We start from the raw sequence: 21752 nt of genomic DNA, 5'->3' as shown, positions 1-21752 counted from the left end.
AGATAGGGGCCTTAGGATTAATATAGGAAAGACCTTCACTATGTGCTCCTCGAACAAGGTAAATATTACCTGTAATATTCATTTAGAAAAATCAAAGATAGGCTTAACTGATATTTTTTCCTATTTAGGGATTGTTTTTAACAAAAGGGGCACCTGGAGATCAGCGATCACTACGAGGAATCTAGCTTTTTCACGGGCTATTGGTGCTCTGAAGCAATTCACAAATTAGCTAGGGGACAGGCCAGTACGAATCCTGATTGACATATATAAGGCAAAATGTGTATCGACAGCTGTGTACGGAGCTGGTATGTGGGGGGTTGCAGATTGCGATGAAATTCAAACAAAGGAAAATGGTTTTCTCTGCTACCTGCTCGCTGTTCCCCGTTCCACCTCCACTTATGTCTGTCACAAAGAATTAGCCTTGCCCTTTATCTCAGACCTAATTAAAATCAGACCCATGTTGTTGTGGCATAAGATCTGGACAACAGCAGATACTGCTTTTAATAGGGCGATTATTGCGGATTGCATGAAACTTGAAGGCTCCAAAAAGATCCAGTGGCTCACTTATGTTCAGGAATTCTCCAAAAACATCGGGCACCCTGAATTTTATGATTCCCCTGAGACACTGTCCTCGATCTCCAGACGGGCATTGAAAGAAGTTTGTCTTGCCCATCTGGAAGATCGACGCTGATGTCTTGAGGGAAAAAAGGCCTCTGTTATTCATCATCGATTCCTGTTGCAAAATTCTGGGCTACAGCTCTATTTGTCACCAGATCAGACAAGTTATAGCAGAATGCTGTTAGCCCGATTCAGAATTGGAACTTTTTCCAGGATGTTAACTTTTCCTAACCAAAATGATTGGTCGACGCAATTAACGATTTGTCAGTGTGATGATTCTTCCACTCAATCATCATTTTGTTCTGCTGATCTTACGAGTTGGTGCGGAAAATATATCTACTAACTCTTCCTAAATCTTGGAAACTTTGACAATTTAGTCCTGCATTATTGAAATCACTGACCTTGTCTGATGAAATGACTATTATCGCTGTGTCTAGGTACCTGAAATATGTGATTATATGCAGATCTACTATGGTATGACTGTAACCTTTATGAGTTTTTATGATTGCTGTTTTATTTTTCCACCCTTGAAGTAAGGGGTGTCTGGTATTCATAAATTATGTACTGTATATAGCTTTTTTAATATCAATTGTTACCGTTTTATTGGATGTAATTACTCTGTCTGCTTTTATGATTTTAATGTCAAATCGAATAAAGCTATCTTTGAATTGATTTGAGACAAGTTCTAATTTCTTTAAATTAATAAATATAAAAAGAAATGCTTACAACATTGTTATTTATACTACCACATATACAATTTTTATAAAACAATCATGTTTAAATCACAAATAATGAATATTCACTATAGTAATTTTTTTTCAAATTTTCTATAAACAAGGATGGGACAACCAATTGAAGCATTGCCAATGGAAGGTATTATTCAATCTGGACACTCAAAAATACTTACATGTATAGTCTCCTATCCTCATCCAATGTTGCTCTTTCAGACACATCTTCCAGATTCCTTCGGACAACACAGATATTTCTTTGAGAAAATAGAGAATCAAATTGATATACTTATTATATACTTTTATATATGGTTTAAACAAGTTTGTCACAAACCATGATAACTATATTAAGAATGATCCAACGTGTAAACAAAAACATAGTAATACAAAAATGAACATACTGATCCTACATCACAATGTGTGCCTTACATAATACCAATTGAAAATATTAGTTTTTGAATTGACAATTGTCTAAAGCACGTACAGAAACATTTCATTAAGTTGTTTTAATGACCTTTTGAGTTTTATGAAGTAAATAACCTCAGTCTTTTTGTGTTGTCTGCTGGGCACAATATCAGCTTTACTAGTTTAATATCTAGGTGGTTCAGCAAACAATCAAAAGTGACAAATAACATAGCAAAAACATAGGTGGATATGGAACTTGAACCTGCAATTATTTTATGAAGGATAATGCTACAGAGAAACACATGCTACATATATGCACGAAATCATGGGTGTCCAGATTAGATCAAGGAGGGCTGGATCCATGTGAGATTTTCTAGATATTCAAAATAGATATATTGTAAGAAATACAAATTGAATAGGTATACATAGAAAATCTGGCATTGATCCACTCCCAATAGAACTGTTTTGGACATCTTAGCAGTAACTCTAACATAGTACTATCTGAATAATTGTCTTGAGTCCATCTTGAATTTATCTAGAGCCGAAGGATAGGATACTAACTGTCATGGTGCATTTATTTTATTCCTGTATTAGTATTAACCAATGCAGTTTAAAGCAGGTTTTGCAATGTTTAATTGAAAAAAATTATCTAACTACTGTCCACCTAAATTAAATTGAGTTCATTTATTTTTTTGTTTTTTATTTTAAGTCACGGGTCAAGCGCAAACTTGACCTGCAAGGGTATCAGAGCCCTTTACAAGATATACAGAAGAGTACAAACAATGTTCAGGTGCATAAATATACATACAAAACTGTACAAGGGGATGGCTATGGGCTGGGGTGTAGAGAAAATAGGGATACTCGTGATACACAAGACAATTACAATCATATTTAAAGTCTGTAAAAAATAAGAAGGACATAATAGGACAATACAAATAAAAATAAGGGCCCTAAAAGTACTCTGCGGGGAGAGTTGGTGATCTGAGGGAGAAGCACTAGTCTTAGAAACATCAGACTTGTGGTCAGGCATAGCAGGCATTATACGAGGATTTTACCCATGAGAAAGGCTTTGGCCTCCTTCTTGAAAAGTGCTAAAGAGGGGATTTTTCTGATGGTGGGTGGGAAGGAGTAACAGATTCTAGGAGCTGCCCCAGTGAATGCCCTATTATAGGTTCTTTGTTTCTGAAAAAGGCGGGTTGGAGTATGAGGTTTCTGGCGGACAGGGATGTCCTGCTTCCTCCAGATACCAGTAGTTTTTGTGCAAGATAAGCAGGGCAGTTCGATTAAAGAGCCATGTGTGTTATGCATTCCAGTTCCAGCTGAATACTAGGCCTCTAGGGGAAGTCAGTTCAGTGCTTTCATATGTGGAGAGATGTGGTCTAATTTCCTGGTGCCGGCGAGTAGTCTGGCGGCCGCTTTGAGGCAAGCTTTTAACGGTGCAAGGGAGATCTTGGGTAGCCCAGCGAGCGTGGAGCAACCATATTCCAGTTTTGAGATGACTAGTGCTTTCACTGCTATTTTAAAGTCGGCAGCCTCAATGAAAGGTTTCAGTTTCCAAAGATAGCTCAAGTGGAATCTAGCTGCTTTAGCCATTGAGTTGATGTGGTCCTGCATGTTCAAAATACAGTCTAGGATTATGCCCAGGGATTTAGCAGAGTCCACAATGGTCGGCGAGCAGTTTAGGGCTGTGATGACCTTGATCCATGTCTGAATCTCAGGGTTGGCTTCAGAAGGGGAGATTAGGAGATATTTGGTTCGCTTTGTGTTGAGTTTTAGTTGATTAGCAGCTAGCCACTGGAGAGTCAGTTTTAGAGTCTTGTTCAGGGAGACAATCTCATCCAGCGAAGAGATATTGATGTATATTTGGGTATCGTCCACGTACATATTGTAGGAAATGTTGACGGTACAAAGAACTTCAGAGAGTGGCTCTAAGTAAAGATAAAAGAGGGTGAGGGACAGGGTTGAGCCTTGGGGGACTCCAACCATGACTGGAGTGAGAGCTGATAGGTTGCCAATAACAAGGAATCTCTGTGATCGATTATGGAGGAAGGACCTGAACCACTCTAGGACCACACCATCCAGACCCATCCTGAGATTGAGGCCTTCGAGAAGTTTGTCATGATAGACCGTGTCGAAGGTGGAGGATAGGTCTAAGAGGATTAGCAGGCTGGTTTTGCCTTGGTCCAGGGCTTGGAAGGCATCATCCACGATGTGGACCGTAGTGGTTTCAGTGCTCTTCCCCGGTCTGAACCCAGATTGGAAGTCATCAAGTAGGTGGAAGTTACTGATGTGCTGACTTAGTTGTTGCTTAACACATTTCTCAAGTACTGTGGCAAGTAGCGGGATATTGGAGCTGGGTTTGAAATTGCCGGGGAGGATGGATCCAGTGATGGTTTTTTTAAAATGGGGTGGGCTTGGCCGGCTTTCAGGGGGTCCAGAATCGATCCCTGTTGGAGAGAGGCATTTATTATTGCAGTCCAGCAAGGAACAATGAATTTGGAGGCAGCAGTGAGGCAGTAGGAAGGTAGGGGGTCTTTAAAGTGATTGGTTAGGTTTTAGGGTAGAGAAGATTTTGGATATGGAGTCTTCGTCATAATATTCAAAGTCAGACCAACAGGCTTGGTTTTTAGGAGAGGCCATAGAGGTTGGAGCAGGGAAAGGGAGCATGTCGAGAAGGGGTTGTGAGTAGGAGGCAGTACTGAGTTCAGTGCCTAAAATGATGGTTTTATCCGCGAAGAAAGAGGAGAATTCCTCTGGCGAAATTAGAGATTTGGGGGATTCTTTTGGTGTTCTAGCCAGTTTGTTAGATTGATATTTGAGCAGTTCAAAAAGTTTATAGGGTCTATTCTTGGTGCTGTCCAGTTCAGATCCGAAATATTATTTTTTTAATTGAGGATGTGCTTATTGTAGGAGTTCCTCACCTGGCGGTGAACTTTAAGATGCATCTCAGAGGGCTGTTGTTTCCAGTGTCTTTCACATTGCCGTGGGGATCTCCTCTCCATGTTGAGGGAACCAGGGGTTCCTGTCTTTGACTTGTGTTCTTTTTAGCTTTAGAGGGGCAAGGTCGTCCAGAATGGTTGAGATAGTTGATTAGTAATGCTCATTTAGGTCTCTGACCGAGGTTCTGTGCAGAGGTGGGAGGAGGTCAAAATTGCCGCGAGTCTCCAGCTCCATAAGGTCAAGGGTTTTAGTGTCTCTGGTCCAGTGTTTGGGGATCACCGGTTGCAGTGTCTTAGACTTCCGGGACCCAGGCAAAATGAAGGAGACGGACTGGTGGTCAGACCAGTCACATGGGTCTATGGAGATGAGCTTGACTGAGGATTCCTTAGAAATTATTCAGTCAAGGATGGCCCCTTTTGAGTGAGTTGGCTGAGAGCAGGCTTGGGTTAGTGCTCAGTCAGTTAGTAGGGGATCTTTAGAGTCATTCCACTGCAGGTTGAAATCACCCAGGAAAGTCTCTTAAGCATTGGAGGACATCTTAGTTGTGATGATTTCCAAGAGGTGATTGGTAAAGGAGTTATAGGAGCCTTGAGGGTGATAGAAGATGTGTAAGTTACAGAGATGAAGTGAGCTGCTGCATATGGAGAGTGTGAGGTATTTGCAGGAGTCAGTGGTGTCCGCCAAGAGTTCAGTGACAAGGAGGGAGGATCGATAGATGCAGGCAATGCCTCCACCTTTCTTGTGGGAGCGTCTGTCTAGTCTAGAAATTTTGTAGTTGGGAGGCACTAATAAGTCCAGGCAAGAGGATGAGTATTCGTTGAACCAAGATTCAGTTAGTGTAGTTTGGTCTAGGTTCAGGATGAGGTCAACAATATCAGCGGCATGCTTGACTGCTGAACGGCAATTGATTAGGAAACCAGAAAAGGGGGGGTCAGGGGAGATGACTGGGGTCTTAGTGGTCAGCCCTACAGGCGCAAGGTTGCTTTCCATCACACTTATGTCATGGAGGGTAGGTGGCCTGTTGGGGTTGATGGTGACTGTGCTAATAGGGTGACCACGACTCGTGCTTTGCAGACAAGGGATGACTTGGGCAGATTTGTGGTCTCGGAGGATGGATAGTATTTGTTTCCCGTAAGGTCTGGAGGGTTAGAAATGGTGATGGTAGAGATGTAGGAGAGTGCAAGAGCATGGGATTCCTCCTCTGAGAGGTGGCAGGGTGGAGATGTCTCAGAGGTAGTAGGAGTGGGTGCTTGGGAGGCTCTGTGATCGTGAGTGGGAATTAGGTGACTTGCTGTTAGCAAGAGGGAGCTCGGCCAGGTGAAGGACGTTCATAAGGTCCTGAATGGAGCTATGGATGCTCTGGGTAAGTTTAGTCACTCTCGAGTGTAGAGTTTTGAGACCAATATGAGCTTGGGGTGCTAGCGGGCAAAGGGGCAAAGGTTCCGGAGCAGGAGCAGTCCAGGTGGCATGTAGGGGTAGAAGGGAAGGTAGGTTGGTTTGAGCAGATTCCAGGATATTTGGATAACCTAACTCATGGATTTGGTGGAATGCAGGTGGGGAGAAGGTAGGAGGTCTGGCGGGTCTACTGCGGTGCTTTTGAAAACAGGGGATGCCTATATATGTAATGACCAAGCTATACATAGGGAACAACGCAGTAGGTAAAAGTCTATAGCTTGTCATAATGAAACAATCGAAAAAATACCTGTAGACAGTAACCACTAGTGCAGAAAAAGGCACTAACGTATCTCCAAAAAATATATATTTATTTTTATTCTTCAAAACAGTCTCTTATTAGATTACATTTTAAAATATTTCTTAGTTTTTTTCTCAATGTATGAAAAATATTCCATTCCTTGCACATAATCAATATACCAAGAACATATCAATCAATTGGTGGATGAAGACGACCCTCAGAGGCACCCACATCTACAGACTCCCGGGACCAAGCACACCATTTAGTGAAGACATCGCCGACTTCGTCAGCCCGTACGCCCTCCCCTCTGCAGACTACCTCCTCCTCAGGGACCTCAACTTCCACCTGGAGATCAACAACGACCGCAACACCACCACCCTGCTGGACAGCCCCGCAAACCTCGGACTCAAGCAGCTCGTGACCACCCCCACCCACTACGCCGGACACACACTCGACACCCGTCTTCTCATCCAGCAAGGACATAACCTTCAGCCATGCCACCGGACTCCACTGGATGGACCACAGCTGCGTCCACTTCAGCTTCAAAAGGACCACGATCCACCACCACCAGCAACAGGTTGCAAGCGGAAGCTGAAACAAGATCACAGCCGACCAGCTCGCAACTTCCCTGAGCAAGAACCCACCCACCAGCGCAACAAACCCCAGCGAAGCGGCCACCAACCTCACGAAGTGGATCAGCGACTGCGCAGACAACCTCGCCCCTCTCAGGACCCCGCCTAGCAGACCCGGCAGCAAGAAAGCCCCATGGTTCACCGACGAACTCAAGAGCTTCAAGAAGAACTGCAGAGCCCTTGAGAAAGCCTGGCACAAAGACCGAACACAGGACAACATGACTGCCCTGAAGCTCGCCACCAGAAAACACCACCAACTGATCCACGCCACCAAGAAAACTGCATTCAAGGAACGCTTGGACAACAACACACACAACAGCAAGGAACTCTTCAACATCGTTAAAGAGCTCTCCAACCCCAACGCCGGAAACAATGACATCACCCCTTCGCAAGACCTCTGCACTTCCCTCACCTCCTACTTCCACAACAAGATCGCGGACATACACAACAGCTTCAGCACTCAACCGACGCACGCCACGACCGAACCACCGCCCCCACCACCACCCTCCGTGCCTGGACCCCGATCAGCACTGACGACACCGTCCGTACGATGAACTCCATCCACTCCGGATCTCCGACCGACCCCTGCCCTCACCACGTCTTCGACAAGGCCGACACTGTCATTGCACCCCACCTGCGGGACATCATCAACACCTCCTTTGACTCCGCTACCTTCCCGGAGAGCTGGAAGCACGTTGAACTCGGCTCTCTACTTAAGAAACCATCAGCCGACCCCACCGACCTCAAGAACTACCGCCCCATCTCGTTGGTCCTGTTTCCTGCAAAAGTCATCGAGAAGACCGTCAACAAGCAGCTGGCCGCCTTCCTCGTGACAAACGGACCCCAAGACCTCTCTTAGTCTGGCTTCCGGGCCAACCACAGCACTGAGACCGCCCTGATCGCAATCACCGATGACATCCGAGCCCTGCCCTACAACGGAGAAACAGCGGCCCTCATCCTCCTAGACCTCTCCGCGGCCTTTGACACTGTCTGCCACAGTACCCTAGTACAGCACCTCAGCAACGTCGGAATCCAGGAGAAGGCACTGGAGTGTATCATATCCTTCCTCGCTGGAAGGACACAGAGAGTCCGCCTCCCCCGTTCAGATCAGAAGCCACCGAAGTCTTCTGCGGCGTTCCTCAAGGCTCCTCGCTCAGCCCAACCCTCTTCAATGTCTACATGAGCCCCCTCGCAGCCATCGCACGCCAGCACAACCTCAACATCATCTCCTATGCCGACGACACCCAGCTGATCCTCTCCCGCCACCGCCAGAGCCAACCTACACGAAGGGATGAAAGAGGTAGCCGAATGGATGAAGAACAGCCGCCTGAAACTGAACTCGGACAAGACGGAAGTCCTCATCCTGGGATCTTCACCCTCCGCCTGGGACGACTCCTGGTGGCCCCCCGCCCTAGGCAGCGCACCCAAACCAACAGACCACGCATGCAACCTGGGCGTCATCCTGGACTCCTCCCTCTCCATGACCAGACAAGTCAACACCGTATCCTCGACGTGCTTCAACATCCTGCGCATGCTACGAAAGATCTTCCGGTGGATCCCCACCAAGACCATGAAGATGGTCACCCAGGCCCTCGTCACCAGCTGTCTGGACTACGGCAACTCCCTCTATGCCGGAACCACCGCCAAACTCCAGTAGAGGCTCCAGCGGATCCAGAACGCCTCAGCATGACTCATCCTGGACATCCCCCATCGCAGCCACATCTCGGAACACCTGAGAGACCTGCACTGGCTCCTGGTCAACAAGAGAATCACCTTCCGTCTCCTCACCCACGCACACAAAGCCCTACACAACCAAGGCCCAGGATACCTCAACAGCTGCCTCAACTTCTACGCTCCCAAACGCCAGTTTCGTTCGACTGGTCATGCCATTGCCGCCGTCCCCGGCATCCGAAGAGCCACAACAAGGGTAAGGTCCTTCTCCTACCTCGCCGCCAAGACTTGGAACTCCCTCCCGACCCACCTCCGCCTGACCCAGGACCACCTCGCCTTCAGGAAGCAGCTCAAGACCTGGCTGTTCGAGCAGTAGAGAAGCCCCCTCCCCTAGCGCCTTGAGACCCTCCGGGTGAGTAGTGCGCTATATAAATGCCTTGATTGATTGATTGATTCATTGATTGATTGATTGATTGATTGATTGATTGAATATAATAGACGTAAAGTTGATGGAGGGCAATGAGGTAGATGTAGACTATGCATGTTTTGGCATTGCTGCCTTCATCAGGTGACCGTCCATTGCGCTACAATTCTGTGTGATACTCAGGGTGCTTATATGTAGTATTGGGTACAATAGCGTCCATACATGAATAGAATATGAGGGCATGATATGTTTAAAAATAAATGTCCAACGTCATCTTAAGGTGGTCCATTAATACTGGGGGGTGTCCAAATAGAAATGTGACATCATAGTCAACAAAATGTAGCAGTATCTCAAATCACGATCAATCCTCTACCTGCCAAATTTGAACATCTGAGCGAAAAGCAAATAGCTAATTGACATATATATCAAGCCATCTCTGATTCTGTAGGGACGCTTCGTATCTTGGACCACATGGCGGTCATGCCTGATATCATTTTAACAATGATTCCGTAATGCTCCTGGGCATCCTACAGCGATGGTCTTGTTTTTGCCGAATCTCTTGCTTGCATCCTGATAGCCATAGATTGAGCAAAAACTAGACCATTGCTATAGGACACCCAGAAGCATTACGGAATCATTGTTAAAAGGATATTGAGTACGACTGCCATAGGTAGTTATAGTTAGGACCTAGTAACCATAAAAAATTGTAACATTCTATTCCAATAACGTTGGTGTTGATTCTTTGATGTGATCAGCTCCTATGTTGAAAGTTTGAAGGTGATTCATCAAGGGGGGGCCGAGAAAAAATGGAGGTCCCAAAACGTGTCTTTCAATGTTAATTTCCATCGGAAACTTTAGACAAGGCTACAGGTTGAAAGGGTGAACGGAAATTTGGCAGGGAGAAGGCTATTGGTTTAGAAAGCATGATTTTGTTTATTTGGTGTAAATCCGTTCAGTACTTTTTGAGAAATATCAAAATAACAGATAGCGTTATTTGGGAATTCTGCCATCTGATTGGCTGAGGCGTTACGAGCATGAGCTTACTGCTTATTTTTTGATATTTGATATTTGTGGTTTTTTTGTAAAGCGCTACTATCGCTCCGGAAGGAGCATCTTGGCGCTGCACCTACAGCAGACCTACTTGGATGGCATGAATCAGATAGCTGCGAGAACTGAGGAGTCAGATTGAGAGTAAATCCACGTCTTCAGGGCTTTCCTGAAAAGGTATTCTGAGGGGGCAAGCCTAAGATTAGGGGGGAGGCAATTCCATGCCCTGACAGCAAGGAATGAAAAGGTCTTTCCACCTTTTGATTTTAATTTCATTCGGGGTTCAGAGATAAAATTAGCGCCTGATGACCTCAAGCAGCGAGTTGGAGTATAATGCTGAAATCGCTTGATCAGGTAGGCTGGGCCCGTGCGCTTGTTAGCTTTAAAAACAGTGACTAAAAGCTTAAACAAGATTCTCTTGTGGAGGGGCAAACAATGGAGTGCGTTGAGGGCTGCAGTGGCCGAGGACCTACGAGGGAGTTTCAGGACGAGTCTGGCAGCTGCATGTTGAACGGTCTGCAGTTTTTTTAGTGAGGACTTCTTAATGCCTGCAAGGAGACCGTTGCAATAATCCAGCCGGGAAAGAATGAGAGCAACCGCGACTGATTTCCTGGCTGAAATAGGCAAGAAATTAAAAAACTTCTTTAGCTGGCTGATTAAGCTGAAACAGCGTCCTGCGGTGATACGCGCATGTTCATCGAAGCTGAGAGAAGCATCGAATTGAACTCCCAAATTGCGGGCTGACACAACCGCACTTGGTGGTGCTTCAGAATTATGGGGCCACCACTCTTTAGGGGAAAAGAGTGCGCCTTTACCGAGGGGTATTATTTCGGTTTTGGCGCTGTTACATTTCAGATGATTTAGGTTGAGCCAGGAAAAGACTTCTGATAGGCAATTTTGGAGTCTGATGGCAGCGTCAGGGATTCTTTTGTCAATGGTGACGACAAGTTGAGTGTCGTCAGCATAGGATGTCACTAGAATCCCATGTGACTCAATCAACATAAGGAGGGGGGCCATGTATATATTAAAAAAGAGAGGGCTCAGGATGGAGCCCTGAGGCACACCTGAAATAATGGGGCGTTCACCAGAGAGGTAAGGGCCTAAGGAAACCGTTTGAGAGCGGTTGGACAGAAATGAAATTATCCAGGCAAGCGCGGAGCCCGAGACACCAATCCCACGCATCCTGCTGATAAGAATAGCATGAGAGATGGTGTCGAAGGCCGCGGTAAGGTCAAGCAAGATGAGGACAGCCTGTTTGCCCTCATCTTGCAAGAACTTGATGGTGTCAGATAACTCAATCAGAGCGGTTTTTGTGGAATGGCCGGGGCGGAAGCCGGATTGCTGTGGGTGCAAGATCTGTAGGTTTTCCACAAAGTATTTTAATTCCTCGTGGACTAATTGCTCGGTGATTTTGCCTAGTACTGGAAGGAGGGAAATTGGGCGCATATTAGTCAAGTCGGTGGGGGATTTATTTTGCTTTTTCATAAGGGGCTTGACTATGGCCTTCTTCCAGTCAGAGGGAACAGTACCGTAGTGGAGAGATTGATTCACGATGGCATTAATTAGAGGATTGACAGCATCGACGAGGTGATGAAGGATGACTGGAGGACAAGAGTCCGTGGGGGCACCTGATTTACACGCCAAAATGGCTTTTTGCGTTTGTTGTAGGGAGACTGGTGAGAATTGACTGAGTAGGGGCGTGGTTGGGTCGGATTCTAAAATTGGAGTGGGTGGGGGGGGGGGAGTCCTTATGGATATTCTGAATTTTCTCCTCGAAGAAGTCAGCGATTTGGTCGCAGAGAATTTGTGAGAGGGGAATTTCACGTGCCAAAGCCTTAGGATGAGTGAAGGATTTTACGATGTTGAAAATCGTTTGCTGTTTCTGGTTGGCTGAGTTTATTTCATGAGTAAAAAAAACAGTTTTTGCCCTTTTTATATCGGAAAGGTATTGTTTTCTCTGAAGGATGTATAGGATTCTGGCAGTAGGATCATAAGTCTTTCTCCATTTTCTCTCCATACGCCTACACTTGAGATGGCAGTCAGTGAGGGCTGGAGTATACCAGGGGGCGCTAGGCTTTTTCTTAACACGAGCTAGTTTTTGAGTGGAGGGTGTAGAGTTAGCAGAGACCATTCTGTCAATCCACTGATGAAAATTTGTGGAGTCTACTGTTACATCACCTGTTATAGGAGGGGGAGGGACAGTCGGTAGGGGGTTGAGTTTGATGCACTCAGCTGCCTTTTTCCAATTCGCTGGAAAGGGGGTATGGGAGTTTTTAGTGGGGGGATGAGGCAAAGTTTTGGATTGGATAGAGAAAGGAATGAGACAGTGATCTGTCCATATTTGTGGTAGGGGGGGAGAGACTTCTAAGAAGGCCAGGTTTGTACAAATGCCGTCCAGGGTGTGCCCGGCACGATGAGTGGGAAGGGAGACTAATTGGGAGAGACCAAAAATCTCGAGGGAGTGGTGGAAATTAAGGGAGTGTGACTCGGTACGGGATTCCAAATGAAGATTGAAATCCCCTAGGAGGGTAAAGGAGGGGTAGTGGGTGAGGAGGGCTGCTAAAGTTTCATCCAGGGAATCCAAGAATGAAGTGGCGTTACCGGGGGGGGGGGCGGTAAACAAGTCCTCCGGAGAAAGCAGAGGAAGAACTAATTTGGATGACAAATCCGAGGGACTCACAATCCTTAAAGGCAGCCAAATCAAATGTATGACACTTGAATGTATTCTTTATAATAATGGCCAGCCCACCTCCCCGACCAATGGGTCTGTCCTGCCTGATGATGGTGAAATCAGGAGAAAGGGCGATTGCAAGATCAGGGTTGGAGGCATCATGCAGCCAAGATTCGGTAATGAATAATGCATCAAGATCAGCTGATACGATAAGGTCGTGGATGTCTTGTGCGTGACATGCTAAGGATCTAGCGTTAACGAGGCCACTATTGAAACAGGTAGTCTTAAGGCAGGTTTGGGGAGGAGGTGTGACATTAGGGCTGACGGAACAAGCGGATGACCAACCACATGATTGACAGGAGAAGGGGCCCCTGAGATCGTCTGAGAAGGCAAAGACATGGCAAGAAGGACGTAATGAGGTAGAACGCAAGGAAAGCAATGCAGGCGAGTCGTACCTGAGGACAGGGAGTGCAGGAGCAGCATGGCCCGCGCTCGGCGCGGTCTTGGCGCGGACGGGCGCAGACGGGCTTGGCTTAGGCGCGGCTTCGGCGCGCCCGCTGCGGCAGCCCGCTGTGCCGTCTGGCTGGTCTACACATAATGTAGGGAGAAAAGGGGGTGGGAGTATGGCGCGACTAGAGCGCTCTCCCTGCCTCCCTCAAGATGGCGCCCGCCGTCTTCGAGAATCGGCGAGGCGGCAGTGCCGAAAAAAGGCTTGTGGGGTGTGTCAGCGGTGTCAGAGTGCCTATTAAAGTTTTTCCCCTTAACTTATATGAGCCCCCAAGTGAAACACAATCATTAAAAACAATTCAGAATAAAAACGATCTAGTACAATTTTAAGAAGGTAAAAACGCTTTTCCTGTTTGACAAGTCGCTGCTAATCACAACGCAGCTCGCAGCCCCAGTTGCCTCACTGGGGAGAGCTACTGTAGGGCCTCCCCATGGCTGCGAGCGGTTGCAACTAGGAAGTGTTGGCTGCCGTTTTGTGATTCTGTTGAAGTGAGTAAGGGGAAAAAAGGCCAAACAAAAGAAAAATAGGAGGGTAGAAGCACTGTAAGCTCTGTTGGGTGTTTAGGTGTACAATAGAGGGGGTGAGAAGCAAAGTATTCACCCCTAACGGTGTAAAAGATGTGGGATATGGAAATAAAGTGGGGTATTCCCTAGAATCTGTTGCTGGTAAGGTGAGGTGGTGCGGGGCTCAGGATTAAAGCTTGAGAACAACCTGCATATATTATGCTGTGAAGTCATGTGCGGTGGCTGCTGTACTACAGCTGTGGAAGTAGTGTCAGCATGTGTTTATACCTACTAGCACAAACTACTGACCCATACTGGTGTGGAAGTCCTGGGTATGGAAAATATGTGAGGTATTGTCTAGAGTCTCATAGAATGAAAATGCTGGCCGCCTTTTTGAGTATCCGTTTAAGTGAGTAAGGGGAAAAAGGGTGAAGAAAGAGGGAAATAGGAGGGTAGGATAACTGTAACCTCTGTGGGGTGTTTAGGGTATGCTATACAGGGGGCGCAAAGTGAACTACTCATACATACCAGTCTGAAAGTGCTAGGCTACAAAAATTAAGTGCGGTATTACCTAGAGTGTGATGCTACTAAGTTGAGCTGGTGTGGGACTCGGGAATAAAGGGTGAGTCCAAGTTGTGTGTCTTATATTGCGAAGTCATGTGCCATGTACAAGTAGTATCAGCATGTGTTTATAATTACTAGGATGAACTACTGACCCATACTGGTCTGAAAGTCTTGGGGTTTGGAAATTATGTGAGGTAGTGTGTAGAGTCTCATGCTGCTAAGCTGAGCTGCTGCCGGACTCGGGGATGAAAGCATGAGCCCAAACTGTGTTTCATATGCTGTGAAGTCATGTGCTCTGGCCGCTGTGCCACATCTGTCAAAGCAGTGTCAGCATGTAGTTTAACTACTTGGAGGAACTTTTGTTTTGAAAATTGTAAGTTGTGTATGGTGCTTAGGGGCTGTTATATAGGGAGTGCGAAGGTAAATTCATGTGTATGAAATGAATTTGGTATTTAGAAAGTGGAAAGCACTGAATCCTACAGGTCTGATGGCGCTGGGGGCATAAGGTGAGGTGCTGCTGGAGTTGGGGATAAAGCTGATGAATTACTTACCCCTATTGTGAACTTTTAACCTACACGAGCTGTTAAATGTTCGATAAAATGTTGCAAAAGTATATCTTACGGTTACAAAAAAAATTGAAGAACTTTTAACCTGCAGGTGTCGTAGAATGTTCCAGAAAGTGTGGTGATAAAGTAGGTTGAACCTTTGACCTGATTGGGGCGCGGAATATTAAGTAGCTTTTTGGATTGAACATTTAAAATTAACCAATGGAGGAAAGTTTTGGAATGTCGTTGAAGAATGAAGTATTCTGATTTGGTCTTTACATGTATTTATATGTGGAGCGAAGGAGGAATTGTGCTATTCCTGGTTCCATTCTTGATGAAATCGGTGCTTTACATGTAGTGTGTGACAAAGAAAAAATTCCTTGCATGTTTGATATTTACAATCTGCATACCAACTACAAAGGTGAGTTAGAAATGAACAAGGTGTGTTATGTGTTCTATAGTAGTGATTAAGTATTTGAGGTGATGTTTTACATTTTGAAAGTATTTTGTATTTCAAAGTAATATAGTATTAGTAAAGTGTGATGTTTGATATTGGTTATAAAATATGCATAAAATACAAGCTTTTGTTAAATACGTACTTTATATATGTTTAGGAATTGTTCACAGAAAAGATGTGTAGATCGCCATCTTTATAGGACTGTATGGTTTTGAAAATGAGGTACAGTGTTAATTTGGGTTTTTAATGTATTTGGGGAGATAAACAAAATGTCACATGTTTGCAAATTATACTGTTTGTGGAAATAGTGGGGTGGGGGTGGTGGTAGGAGATGCATGTGATAAAACAAAACCTAGAAATGTTATGTGGGCAGGTTGTGGTCTCATTTTTGACACTGAGAGGTAGATGCGAATGTAAGTCAAGGTAGGTTGTTGTACAGTGGGGCTGTCTACAGTGTTTGGAGATTACATGTAAAGGAGATGGAGATAGGAAAAGTGGTACGTTCTTTTTATACGTACACATAGTATGAATTATGTGTTCCTAGGTTGAGATATAATATGAACATGGTTTCTGATTTGCATTTGGTTATAGTCAATAGTTTTTTGTAGTTTCTTACTAAAGATGAATGAAAATGTAGATATACTAAAATATATGGTTGTAATTGTATTAATTATTGCCTGTTCTTATGGAATAGAAGTGGTTGGGGAGTGATTCTTTAGAAGTGATATTTAATAAATGTGTGAGAGATAAAAAAAAATGAAAATGTGCAGTATATTTTCTATGTTACTTGACATTAGAGAACTACATGTGGTTTTAATTGATACTATTTGTAAGGCTGTGTCCTTGTGGTGGATATATGTAGGTGTTTAAGTGGCAAATTCCCATGTTCTATTACCTTTTGGAGACATATATTTTCCTTTAAACAGGTACACAAATTACACAACATTTCTGTGGATAAGAAATCTTTGTGCTGATAGACACTCTTGTACTGTGGTAGAAGGCTGATAGCATTGATGCAAAATCATGAAACGTGGTGCCATTGTACAATTCAATGGAAGCTTACACTGTTTGTTTGTTACTATAGTGTAGTTAGGGTTCTAAGTGGGAGGAAAAAAAGTGCTCCTAATGCGGTGTTGGCTATGCAAGTTGGGCTGTGGTCTAAATCAAGATAAGTATCATTTCCGTGCTTTAGAAAATCCTCTCCAATTATCATACTTTCAGAAAAAAACATTCTTTAAATGATTTCTCTTTATTTTACAATGTGGATAACCTACTGTGATGTTTCCAGTTCTCAGTAGTGAGCAAAATAAGCATGCTTAAATCAATATGCATACTGTCACTGCAGTAAAATAAAAAATGTGAGGATGTTAGCAGTTCACCATTCAGAAGTGCGGAAGTTTGTAAAGAAACTGTACTTTGGAAAAAGTCCTGCATTAGATTTAAGTGAACTGAATAAAAGTCTTTTATATGTTTCATTATCTGATGTTCAAATAAAATGTGATGATATTCAAATGCGATATTTTGGTTCAGAAGAGCAGTTCATAGAAAGTGAAACTTTGACAATTACCGATGTTGGATGAGATGCGAAAGTGATTAGCACTGATCAGTTTGAAGAAGAAATTGGAAATGTTAATATAGTGTGCTCTGAAATATCAAACTATGTTTGTGTTTGTTGTCGATGTACTTATAAAAGTCAAAGTAGAAATATTGGTTTGTATTTGAAAAGTGAAAAGGAGAACAATGGTAAGAATTTGCAACTTACTTGTTTGTTAAAGATCGATTTGAGTTAGGTAGTGATCGATGTATATGTTAATATTATTACAACACATTAGAAAAGAACAAAATGCCTGCTAGAGCAGTACATAATAACTTGGAATTAATAGTTATTCTGGAGGAGCTGGCCACATTGAATACATTTGAGTTGGTTCTAATTCATGCAGTTTATCTTTTTCAAACTATTATTCGGATGGAGTATAAAACAGGTAAACTGCCACCAACAGACCTGCAAAGAGGTCTAAAAGGACGAGTGGTGTAATTACCTTTGGATTTTTCAAAAAACATTGAAATTATTGCTGGAGAGAAAGAGGAAAATGAAGCAGTAGGTATTTTAGTAAATGGTGTACCAACTAAGAGTCAGAAAATATGGCAAGAGTTTGTGGTTGTTAATAAAGTTCAAAAGGCTACCTTATATCTTTTAGAGAACAATATTTATACCAAAAATGGAAATGTGGATGACCAAGTAATACATTTAGAAGATTAATCTGAAATTTTGTGGTCAAATAGAGAAAACTGACAAGTCAAGGGCTGAAGATATCTATGAACATTACACAATATGTCATGTGCATTCAAAAGAAGTGATAGAAAGTAACATTGAGTTATTTCAAATGAAAAAAGCACAGGGAACTCTAATGAGCATATAGGAGAAAAGCTTGGAAGCTCATTATTTTCCATAGTTGTTTCCTCCTGGAGAAGGTGGACGATATGATGACAGACATGTAAGGATCCCTGCTTCAGAATATCGGTCAGCAAGATTATATTCTAAAGATCCTAGATTTTGACAGTGCATTCATGTAGGAGAGTAGGGTCTGCTATCCTATGGTCACCCCAAATTTTTGCTTTTTGCTTCACTGGTTTCTGACTTAATGTGGCTGTGGGCCTGCTAATCAGACCCACAGCCTGCTGTTCTCTCTCTAAATTGATGCCCATGCACTCTAGGTGCATTACGAATTGGAACTGGTTCACCTTATGAGCCCCTGTAATAGTGCACCCTAGGTGCCCAGGGCATAGGTGTATCCAAGGCCTACCAGGGGCTGCAGCACGTATTGTGCCACCCCTGGCCTGGCCTCCATCTGTGACACAACTGGCTGATCACTCAGCTGGGGTAAGTCGGTGTAACCACCTCTTACTTAGGTACAGTATGTCTGTGCCTAACCCTAAACTGGACACATATGTTCCTATCAGCCACTCCTATGGAAGGCCTCATCAATCCTGGAGGCAGAGTGCTTGGAAATATGTGAGATGGTGCTCTAGCATGAGCTGAGCCTGTCTGCAGCTGTCGGGAACCACTCCCTAAGCTGTTCCGGGATATTGCCATACCATATACTCTTAAGTGCATTATAATCCTCGCGGTTAAATGCTATCTTTGGTTTGGCTTTATCAAAACATGTCGAGTAAGGTGTCATACGAATTGGAATACTATCCCCTCGCCAGTTCTGGCGACGGGGATAGCATTCCACCCTTCTAGAGGGACACGACATGTGTGTAGCCTTAACCCCGGTTAAAGTTAAACAGAGCCTCAGCTTCACAAAATGGACGCTGCCACCACAGACACAAGTCTGGCCTCCTGCTGCTGACCGAAACTCGGCAGATGGTGGCCTGGACAAAGGGTTTCCTGCCTTGGGAGGTGCGAGCACCACCCCAGACAGGATTTTGTGTATTAGGTAGGACAGGGCTGAAAAGAATCAGACATGCCCGGGGCACACAAGGTGTCCCCGTGCATAGGCCAGCCCAAACCGGTTCTGGGGCCTTCCAGCCCCAGTCCTGGCGCGGAGCTGGACAAAGGAAAGGGGGTGTAACCGCCCCCCTTCCTGGTTCCTCCCAGAGGAGGGACCTAGTAGGTGATCCACCCCCTAGATTGGAATAAGAGGGGGAGCAGTGCCATTGCACAGCAGATCATCCCGAAATCAACTTAAAACTAAGAAGAAGACTGGACTTCGACATTCTGCTGCACAGAAGACTGAAGAAGAATCTCCCTTGTGGCCAAGGAGTGACCACCCTGTGAACACAGGTACCAACCAGCAACTCGACGTCTGCTTTGCCGCCGCCTCCCGCCGGAGCCCGAGCCCAGAGCCCGACAAGAACCAGATTCCCAGACCTCTCAGAGCCCGATCCACAGTCCCTGCAAAGAAGGGACCCGTGGAGGCACCGAGTGACGTGGGACCGGACCTCTTGAAAGACACTCGAAAAGCTGACTGCGCAGCTTCTGAGGCATCCTCGACGTTGTGCTTTGGGGATTGAGAACCCCCACCACCGAGCAGCCCTTGCACCGAAGATCAGCCCTCCAGCATCTCCACGATCTGCGTGGGGCCCTTTTGCATTGTGCCACTCGACGCGCCATCCCGGCCACTAGCCACGCGGCCAGCGGCCATCTTGGCGACGAACCCGAAGATTTAAACAGCAGGTCTGGTTGCTCCAGACCTACCCAAGCTCCTGTGAAAAGGAGCACCCGCTCTGACCTTGCTGGTCCGAGTGAACAGCATCTTTCGACTTCTGCGTGGCTTGCATTTGCCAAGGCCTGTTTGCTCCGATCAGGTCGCCGACACCGCCAACAGCGAGAAGCCTACGTGGGACAGCTCGTGTCCGACTCCTGGACGTCCTCGACCCCGGGTATCCACGTGGCTGCAGAAAGAAGCTACCCGACAACGCCTGTTTGCACCCGACATCACCTGGTTCCACTCTGGTTCCACGGCAGTCACTGGCTAGTGACTTTGAACACTGTCCCCTCTGCTTTCAGGTCTTCACATCTACAGATCCACCCTTGGATCCACCGGAACTCTTCTCATCGAGCCGCCTGCAGCATCTCCTGCTCCAAGCACCATCGACCAGCGTGACGAAACCCGACACATCTTCGACCCTGTGCACCCGCTTCCTGTGGGTGAGGTAACTCAGCTCCGCCGGTGCTCCTGCACTGGTACACATCCCAAGGGCCTGTGTTTTAAGTTTCAGCTCCGTAGGTCACTCGGAAGGTTCCTAACTTTCTAACTTTGTGCTTTTTACGCACCATAGACTTTGTATTGAGAAGTGCGTGCACTTTGAACACTGCACCCGAGTCCCGTGGGCCTTTCCCGACTTAGTTATTTCCAGTCTCGAATAGCTCCAGCGATTCCCAAGGCCCTAGGCCTCTTCACTTTCCTCCTGGTATCCCTTATACCACTTATTTAGTATATGGTTTAGGTGGCCCCTAGGGCTCATCCATATTGTGCAACTTTTGTGTATTTTAAACTGTCTTGTGATTTTACGCTTGTGCTTCTGTGCTCATAAAGAGTCCAGGGGATTTTATAGTTAATAAATCAATATATATTTTCAATATATATCTGTGTGGTGTCCCTTTCATTTGGTATTCAAGGGGGTTGTGTATGGTATAACAGCTGGCTTCACATGCCTTTCAGAGTTTAGCCTAAGACTGCTTTGTCCACGTTACCACTAGGATAACTGGTCTACAAGGTTGAATTACAACCATCATCATAAGGGTTGCTTGGCGTGGTACAAAGTGATCACTAGAACTAGTGAGCATTATATACCAGGCCAACTTCTCACATTGGTGAGCAGCGGATTGGGATCTGAGCTTGCTGTTGTTTTACCATTGCAATCTTTGAGATTATCATCTGAAAGATCACACAGGTACCTGCTAGGTACATATAAAACAAGACTAGTATACTTAAGTTCTACTGAACTTAGTTGTTGTAGAGCAAAGGGAGTAGCACACCCTAGCTACAACTACTAGATAGGTTTAGTAGGTAAACACCAGTGTAGGTAGATTGCAACACATCCACCCACACTAGAGCAATGTCTGGAACAGAGGGGTCCAGTGGACTTACTCCTGTTGAGAGTGACCCTCCAAGGGCACCGTCCCAGTTTGCTATTTTTCCCTTTAAGGAATTAAGACAGCTTTGTGTCTTAAGGGGTCTGAAGACAGGGCCTACCCCTACTACAGACCACCTAAGAGAGCTCTTGGATCAGTCTGAGGCTCTAAAGACCTCTAAAGCAAACCCCACAGGGAATGCTGAAGGAGGCCATCCTTCAGAGGATGACACTGTAGACACCCCTACCCCTATCATCCTAGTAGATGAGGAAGCCTCCACCACTGGAGCTCCTCAGGTAGATGAAGAGGAAGAAGAAGAAGAGGAGGAGGAGGTGGAAAGCAGTGAGTCAGATGATGACAGAGATAGTCAGGTGCTGGTCAGTAGACTGAACCAGGCTAACTTAAGTCAACTTGGGAATGAATCAGGTAACAACCCATTCAGACCCCCAGGTGGACTTAACCAGGGCCATAGGAGGAGAAGGCATCACTCAGGTGAATCCAATACCTCCCATGTCTCTAGAGGCTCTCATGGTCACTCCAGAAAGGAGATGACTAGCCCTCAGAGAAGGGAACATGAGGCCAAGATGAGAGAGGCTGAGCTTAGGATCCAGAGGCAAGAGTTAGAGGTTGCCCTGGCTAAGGAGAAACTTGCTAGAGCAAGACAGCCTAGAGAGAGTGGGGTAATAGAACCCACTGGTGGCAGCAATATCCACAAGGATAAAGACAGGTCTTTTGATAATAGAAACCTGAGTAAGATTGTGCCCC

At 45.3% G+C, this 21752-nt stretch overlaps 1 pseudogene; it reads right to left on the bottom strand.

Moving 5' to 3' along the window:
• The window catches only part of LOC147678934 (glutathione synthetase-like), a 700250-nt pseudogene that overhangs the window by 194672 nt on the left and 483826 nt on the right, over positions 1-21752 (bottom strand).

The sequence above is a fragment of the Lissotriton vulgaris genome, chromosome 11, assembly GCF_964263255.1.
Source record: "Lissotriton vulgaris chromosome 11, aLisVul1.2, whole genome shotgun sequence".
NCBI classification, from domain to species: domain Eukaryota; kingdom Metazoa; phylum Chordata; class Amphibia; order Caudata; family Salamandridae; genus Lissotriton; species Lissotriton vulgaris.
Note: the sequence above shows the minus strand (reverse complement) of the source record. Positions and strands in the feature narration are given on the sequence as shown.